Source organism: Helianthus annuus, chromosome 5 (genome assembly GCF_002127325.2).
Source record: "Helianthus annuus cultivar XRQ/B chromosome 5, HanXRQr2.0-SUNRISE, whole genome shotgun sequence".
Taxonomy (NCBI): domain Eukaryota; kingdom Viridiplantae; phylum Streptophyta; class Magnoliopsida; order Asterales; family Asteraceae; genus Helianthus; species Helianthus annuus.
Window position 1 is genome coordinate 6,155,226 of NC_035437.2, and position 8,363 is coordinate 6,163,588.

The 8,363-nt window shown below is 34.2% G+C and overlaps 2 long non-coding RNA genes across 3 annotated transcripts; both read left to right on the plus strand.

Annotated features, from left to right (window-relative positions):
* The first annotated feature begins 318 nt into the window (after positions 1 to 318).
* On the plus strand, positions 319 to 1,049 carry LOC118492501. Its single transcript, XR_004894082.1, has 2 exons — positions 319 to 362; positions 930 to 1,049. It is a non-coding gene; the product is annotated as an uncharacterized LOC118492501 (long non-coding RNA).
* A 5,466-nt stretch (positions 1,050 to 6,515) lies between these two features.
* Positions 6,516 to 7,184, plus strand: LOC110938479. 2 transcript variants are annotated; one of them, XR_002591424.2, is made up of 3 exons: positions 6,516 to 6,651; positions 6,828 to 6,906; positions 7,100 to 7,184. It is a non-coding gene; the product is annotated as an uncharacterized LOC110938479 (long non-coding RNA). The 2 variants fall into 2 exon arrangements; XR_002591425.2 differs by having other exon boundaries at positions 6,526 to 6,673.
* Positions 7,185 to 8,363: the final 1,179 nt, after the last annotated feature.

Below are 8,363 nucleotides of genomic sequence, written 5' to 3' on the forward strand. Positions count from 1 at the left end.
TATATATATATATATAGAGGCCGGTTAACATACAAATACACTAATCGTACATTATGTACGCTACAAGAACAACCGTCCGATCATCTCATTAAAAGCGCGTGTTTAACAATTAAATTAATCAAATTAAAATTAATAAAAGAAACTGCCAAGGTTAAAATCGTCCATAGCGAGAACAAAACCCCTGATAATCAGCACACAATAACTCAAAATCATACCGTAAACCCAAAATCAAAACATTGCATTCTCCTTCTCCAAAACGTTCCCTGCTACTCTCTATTGCGATTTCAACTACGATTCCATGAATATTGAGAAAAGAAACAAAGCAAACAACGACAGACCACAAGCGAAGAAGATGAATCCAGGTATCTATTTACATTTGCGATTTAATAGTGGAATATACAGGAGCTTTAAAATCAAATGCGATTTTGTTTGTTTATTAACGTTTTAACTGAAACATATAGTTTTATAACATTACATATTGATAACAACTTCAATTTTGCTAGGGTTTATTACAGGTATGTTTATTTATTAGGTTTTGCATTTTTTATGCAGTTTTTCTTAATGATACTGATAGATGTGCGATATCATATAGGGTTTTGTGGTGGTTTTTATGACATTTGCGATTTCATATGATAAAAAAATAGTATGTGGAAGGTTTTTTGTTTTAGGTTAGATTAAACTTGCGAATTGATATAAATGCACATGCAATTTTATATCATAAGTTAGTTGTATTTGTTTATGATTTATAATGATTGATAGTTTAGGTAATGCTTATGTAACAAATGCGAAATCATAACTCATATATGCGAATTGTTAAATAACACATGCGAATTGATACCTAACACATGCGAATTGATGACTTGTTGTACATGATTAACTGATAAATGCGATTTTGTAAGTGTTTTTAACTATAGCATGCGATTTTGTAGAAATAGAATCTGATGATGACTTTGAAGGACCAATATCAACTCTGATAAAAATTAACAAGAATAGAAAGAGATTGGTGATTGAAGAAAGTTCAGAAGATGATGACTTTGTTAAGCCACCCCCAAAAAAAGAAAAAACATGATAAGAAAGAAGATAAGAGGAAATCAAAGATACACACAAAAAACATTCAAAAAAGGTGCAACAACCTAAAACAGAACATAGAGAGTTCTTCAAATACAACAATGAAGCAATATTGCTGAGATGCCAACCTAACTCATATATGGATACTGTTAGAAGATTTTCAAAAAAACAGATTGATGATGTGAGGGATATGGGGTTTGGAGCTATTCTGGATATCAACATCAACCATATTTCGACAAGATTGGCATATTGGCTAGCGATTGATGAGAAGTTCGATAAGCTAAACGTAGGAAAACACCAAATAAAAATAACACCAGACACAGTTTACGAGGTATTTGGAATACCAAAAGGTCCAAAGAAGGTTGAAATAATAGTCGATAAGAGAAAAGTCAAAAAGCAAGAAAAAATTGAAAAAAGTCAAGAACCGGGAAATGCTGTCCGGGATACATTCATCCGCCAGTGGGGGCAAAACGCGAGAATTACCCATGGCTTAATTGCAAATACAATGGAAAATCAAAGAGATGGAGGGAGTCTGTTTAAATTAAATTTCCTTGTATACTGGATGATCTTCTTTGCAGAAATTACAAAGGCAACACTTGCAAATGATAGATGTTTGCTCGGTGTAGAAGATGTTGAGGAAATAAAAAATCTAGATTGGTGCTCATATCTACTCGAAACATTGCGCCGGACACGAGCGGGCTGGAAGAACTATAAGATACAGTTCGTGGGACCTGTTGCCTTTCTTACGGTATACATTACTACATTTAATAACATATTTAAAATACTAGTTTGTTCTTTTATATAATTAAATGATCTTGCGATTTATACAGCTTCTATACACGCATGAGTACAACAAAAAGCTTAACCTGTTTGAGAAAGCCGTGGAGATACCGGTTATTCGTTATATAACATCTTCGGAGATTGATAAAGTCGAAGATCATATTTCGGATAACGGACCTCTATGGATATCAAGTGAGAGTGAAGAAGAAGAAGAAAATAAAGAAGAAAATGAAGAAAAAAATGAAAAAGAAGATGGTCCTCCTGAGGATGATTATACACTACGACCACCGGTTGACACAACGATAAGCTACAAAAGAAGGACTGCGCGCGCAGTACAAAACGAAGAAACCGGGGCAGAGCCAAAAGATGACGAGATCATTGATGATTTCATGGATTTCAGTTTTGAAATTCATGAAATGTCTCAGATGAACATTAACTTTGAAGTTGGAACGCAGACACAGAAAATGATGGATTATTGCAACACTCCTGCTCAACTTTCACCATCGGTATTCTACGACACAGCCCACGAACAACAACTAGAGGCTTCGAGAGCAAACAAAAAGGTAAGCGTAAAAAATATTAATTTAACTTATTTAACTTAATCAGTTATATTTAACTTCTAGATTGATAGTATCTTTTTTACTTGAAAAATATTACAGAATCTGTTGAAAAAGATGAAAGCAAATGTCAAAAAATACCTTAAAATGGTTAAAGATGTTCAAGAGATGAACAACTTAGTGTCAGAAGCAAAAACTAAGTGTTTTTGGGATCTGGAGGTTATGAAGGCTTGTAAGGAGTGGGATCAGACGCTTCAGAATAATCCCATTTGTGTGCCACCTGATCCGGTTCAAGAGCATGAAACTGCAGCCTCCCCTGTTCATCAAGAACCTGAAACCCCAGCTTGTGAAGTTCATCATGAAGTTACTACACACGAAGAAGGTAGAGAGGATGAAGAAGCTCAAAAAGTAATATCAACAGTTTTGGTACAAATGGCATCAGAAGGTAAAACATGCGAACTCAATATTAACACATGCGATATAATGTAAAAATTCACTACATTTATGCACATGCGAAATCCTACAAAAACACATGCGATTTGTTAAAAAACTTCAAAGTTTGATTTCGCACAAATATGTCATGTATAACCCTGCGATTTTGATTATACTAAATATTTTGTATCTATAGGTATACTGCAACCAGATGATGGAAGAGTCACAGACACCCTTATCGCAAACATTCAAACTGTGGAACCGGGTGTATATGCTTACCAAACAACTGCCAAGGGTAATAAAACCCTTTACTTTAGGAGAAAAATTAAACATCATAAATTATTGTATATCTTAAATTACTCTGGCATGCAGAAACTGGTGAAAATGAAACTGTTGTCGAAGAGACAGTGAACTTGGCAGAATCTACACAAAAAGTCCAGGAAGAAGTGCCAGAAAAAGACCCTCAACAACTCGATACGGATGTTGAAGTTGAAAAGGAAATGGAACCTGAATGCCCTCAGGTAACTGCTGAAGAATTGCATTCAGTTGAGTTGGTTTTGAGCATAGGACCAACATTGGAAGAAGATAAAGGAAAAAAAAACAAACTAAGGGGAGGAAAACCACAAAGCCAAAGCAAGTTCCAAAACAAGTTATACCAAAAGGGTTAAACGAACTGCTTTATAAGACAATAGAACAAGCAAAAATAAGAGGTGAGAAAAGATGTGCAGAGCTTGGAGACAAATTTTGTTCCCCTTACTGCAATAGAGTGGTAAACATGCATGAAGCACTCTTGACCCAAGAATTGAGTGTGATCCGCTTCACATTTGCTACCTTTGCAGGCTTGTAGTAAGTAGAAAAACATATATCAACAAACAAACATCTAATAAAAATATACACAAAACAAAAACTAATTATTTATTTTATGACTGGCAGAGAAGAATTTTATCGATCAAAAACTGAGGTTGCAACATTCAAAGCTGTGTTTGAAAGCTTCTACAGGGAACAATACGTAGCATCGAACGGAATAGATGCATTTGTAGATATTCTAAACCTTGAAGAGAAGAAAAGGGATAGAAAATCATCACCACACAGATTCTTCTTGTATTCCACAATGATGGTATGTTTTCATATACATTTTCTCATTTGAAATTCTAAAAAGTAAATGCATATTAAATGATTTCGCAAACTAGTTATATCTAAATCGCATGTATTATGGCAGAATTTTTGCTTTTGAAACATTTTCATACTGTTGTAATTTCGCATGTGTTGTATATACTAATCACATGTGAAAATAATCAAATGTTTGCATTTCTCCTACTGTTGTCATTTCGCATTTGGTACATACACTATTCGCATGTGAAAAAAAAAACCATTGTTTGCATGGATTTGACTCTGGTTACATAACATACAGCCGAATATCTGTTACGACGAGGAGAAATACACAGGCAACCAACGACTCAAAATATTTGCCTCGAATTTTGAAGACATGTTAAATAGATATGAGGTAAAAAAAACTTGAATCGGTTGACCTGGTGTTTATTCCGGTACTTCAAGGTGACCACTTCTATGTCTTGTGCTTCAACTTAAAATCCGGCAAAATTGATCTGATTGACAATTCAGCTGCAAAACAAGAGTTTAAGGAAAGATACAAGGGGCTTCCAGACACACTGGTAATACAAAAACCTATACATATACATGTTATATTTTATGTAAAAGCTACTAACACAATGTTACAATGTTACAGAGAAGGGTATTGGTTTATACCTACAAAATGCTTTAAAACCAACACCGGCTATAGAAGAACTTGCAACCTCAGTGATAGAAAGAAAAGAGATGGATTGGAGGACGAAGAATAACGGAGTAGACTGTGGAGTGTTTACGATGCGTCACATGGAAACGTACAAAGGAGACCAAAAACCATGGGTGACAGGATTTGTGAATGAAGATGAAGTAAACAACAGACAGAAAGCACAACTTCATCTCCTAAGGACAAGATATCTCAGCAAAATCATTCTATTAGAACACAACATGCATCGTCAAAAAATAATTAAAATGGCCAATGCTTTCGACAAAAGGCCAGACAAAGAGAGGTATATGAAAGATCTGGATAAGATAATCCCAGAAAGGATGAGTACATATTTTGACAGGGAAAACTAAACTTCATTTGATGATGTATTTATGTTACATATTTCAACTGTTTCAACTGTTTCAACTGCTTTAGTTCTCTTATTAATTTCGCATATATTGGTGTTTCTTAATTGGCAATTGTGTTTTTATTTCGCATGTGTTTTGTTTGAAAATCGCATGTTTCACAATGAATTATTAAAATTTGCGAAATACAAGTCCATTACATAACAAAACATGCAAATTTATTGGAACATACACCAAAAAAAAAAACAAAACAGTTCATTCAAAAGATGAAAGAAACTCTATTTTCATCTTCATTGAGCATCTTAATACAGTTATTGCACCGGCCAACTCTTTCAACTGTTTCTCATCCCTCTCACCCAAATCCACCATAAACATAACTGCAATTTCTTTAAGACTACTCACTTGCATCTGGGATAAGTTCAGAATTTCTTATCTTCTCTTCATGTTTTCCGTTACACGAGAAATGTTGGCCTCCAACATCTCTTGACAAGTTTGATCCTCTTGAATCTGTTGCTGAATCCTTTTCCTCAAAACCTGCTTAATACTTGGTTCAGAAGAAGAAGAAGAAGAGGATGTTGGTAGATCTGCCATTTTTTAATAGGATGTTTGCAATAGTGATGAAAACATAGAATATATAATAAAAAAAATATTGATATGAATTATTGAAATAAATATTGAACTGAATTATTTGATTTAATAATTGAAACACACTGTGCGAAAATAAAATAATTACTCATAAAGATTGCGAAATCAAAAGCTACAATTGATAAAATCTTTAAGGTTTGCGAAGTCTCGAATTAAACTTGCGAAATTATATATCAAACTTCATTGTGTGCGAAATGACTATATTTAACATGCGAAATTATACAACAGATCCATTCTTTTACTAGTTGGATTATTTTAACACATCACATGCGATATATAAAAAGGCACATGCGATATAGTAACACAACAATTAATTCCAATAAACACTTATCTTCTACCCTGATTACAAATCTAATAATAAAAAAAAACTTTAAATCAAAAAAAAACCCAAAACTCAAATAAATGACGAATCAAGCATTTTCTGAAATGGCCGTTCTGAGTGGAATCAATCAAAAACCCTACAATCGAATTGAAAACGAAGAATACTTAAATGGAACGGTTAGGAAACGAACTCCATAATTGACGGGATTCAATGATTAGCAGTTGAAAATGTTAGAATAGAATGTCTGATATACCCTTATTTATTAAAATTGAATCAGGACACGTGTATGGCTGCTGTTGTAGCGTACATAATGTATGATAGTGAGATTTGTACCATACTCTTTACCTATATATATATATATATATACTACATTATAAAGCATATAGGAAGGATAGAAATGGCCATTTGCCACTTTACAAGTCTTTGAAGCCCATTGTACAAACCTGTTAAGCACAAAGTGTTGAAAACTTGTTTTCAACACCTGATGATACCCACGCGGATCTTACCGAATCAACTTGACCCGTTTTTAGTTTGATGGATCCAATATATTCTTTCTATCACTCTCTAAACCACAATTGTTTCATCCGCCGCTCCACCTTTCTCTACAAACCCTAGATCCTCCACCGCACCTCCACCTTTCATCCATGGAACCGGTCGTCGCCATCACCGTCTTCTCCCCTTTCATCCATGGAACCGGTACCGTTTTTTACCCTATCTTGTACGTTTTTTTTTAATCTTTGTCAGATCTGTGATAATACTTTTAGATCTGTGTTGGTTTTGTGATTTTTTTAATGTTCTGTGAATGGATTAACATAGAGAGTATATATTTTTGTATTGATTAGGGTTTTTGTTTTCTGGAAATTTGAATATAGTTGAAGACGAAGACCGATGAACAGGTGAAAGAGAGAACACTGCGGCTTGGTTCAAGAACCTTCAAATTCAGCCTTAGTGGTACCGTTTTTTACCCTATCTATAGTTTTGTTTGTTAAATTTTATATCATTTAAGTTTTTTATAAACATCTTTGTCAGATCTGTTATAATACTTTCAGATCTGTGCTGGTTTGGTGTTTTTTTAATGTTTTGTGAATGGATCTACGGAGAGAGTATATATTTTTTTGTATTGATTACGGTTTTTGTTTTCTAGAAATGTGAATACAGTTGAAGATGAAGACCGTGGGGTCTTCATTCTTTTGTGAGCATCATGTTGGCTGTTTGCTGGATGCACTCGCGAATCGTGGTCTGTCGAATACATTGGCTACTCGGATATTGGTGAGATTTTCATGGTTTCTAGGGTTTTTATGTCTAAATATGTGGAAGCTGATGTTTTAGCTTTTGATTTGCAGCTTGGTATAACCGGCTAGCCTTCTCAGCTCCTTAAATATGTTTTTAATATAGTTAACAATAACAATTTTGACCCATTCACTTGTGTGTTGGTTGCTTCTCGCTCCAGGTCATGCTAATGTGTTAAATTGATAAGAATTTTAAAAGAAATTAGCTAAAAAAGGAAACGGATCAGGAGTTGCTCATGCATAATTATAACAACTTTACTATTATGTAATACAAATAAGTAATTATATATTTGTGCAGGTGGTCTTGAGTTTAAAATTGAGTTTTAATGTATTTATATGCAGGGTCTGTGAATGGTTCCAACTGCAAGGAATTGGGAGGGCTAAGAAATGTTGATGTTTCATAGTTGGTGGAGCCTCTCTCAAGGTAAATTATATCATTATTGATATTTTTTTCTTAGTTTATAGTTTTTACTTTTTAGGTAATTTGTATATGAAACCCGAATTCACTGTTTCATCAAGGCTGCTAAAGTGAAGAACAGTATATGAGGTTTAAATCACCAGTCTTGCAAAAATGCTAGAAAAGAAAAGAAAAAAAACAACATAAATCTACACATTATAAGAAATCTACATATTAGTGAACTTGGTGCTGTTATTTGGTTTCATTTAAATTCATGTTAAGGTAAGTTAATTGGCATATTACTGTTACCCAACTTGACCCTGCGACAAATCTGTTTTCCTATCTTTATTTGTATTAACCTAATTTTTTCGCTTGGTGATTTGGTGGCTGCAGCCAAAACTAAGGGATATGCCCAGTGAGGTTCTAGAAGAGGAGGGTTGGGCTCTTGTGTATGACAAATCTGGATAAACTGAGCGGGCCTAAACTACCGAATATGGCGGAACCATCACAGCTTATGACTGAAGACACACGGGCTGCTCTTTATGTTGCACTCCCGGTTCTTAGTCAAGGAAAGAAATGGGTCCTGCTGTACGGGTATTGCATTTGATTTTGATTGTGTTGTATGGAAGAATTTGTAGTGTTATGTTATTTTTATTTTGTATTTGGTTTTCATATGCAGTACATGGAGGCATGGTATATCTTTGTCAACTTTGTATAGAAGA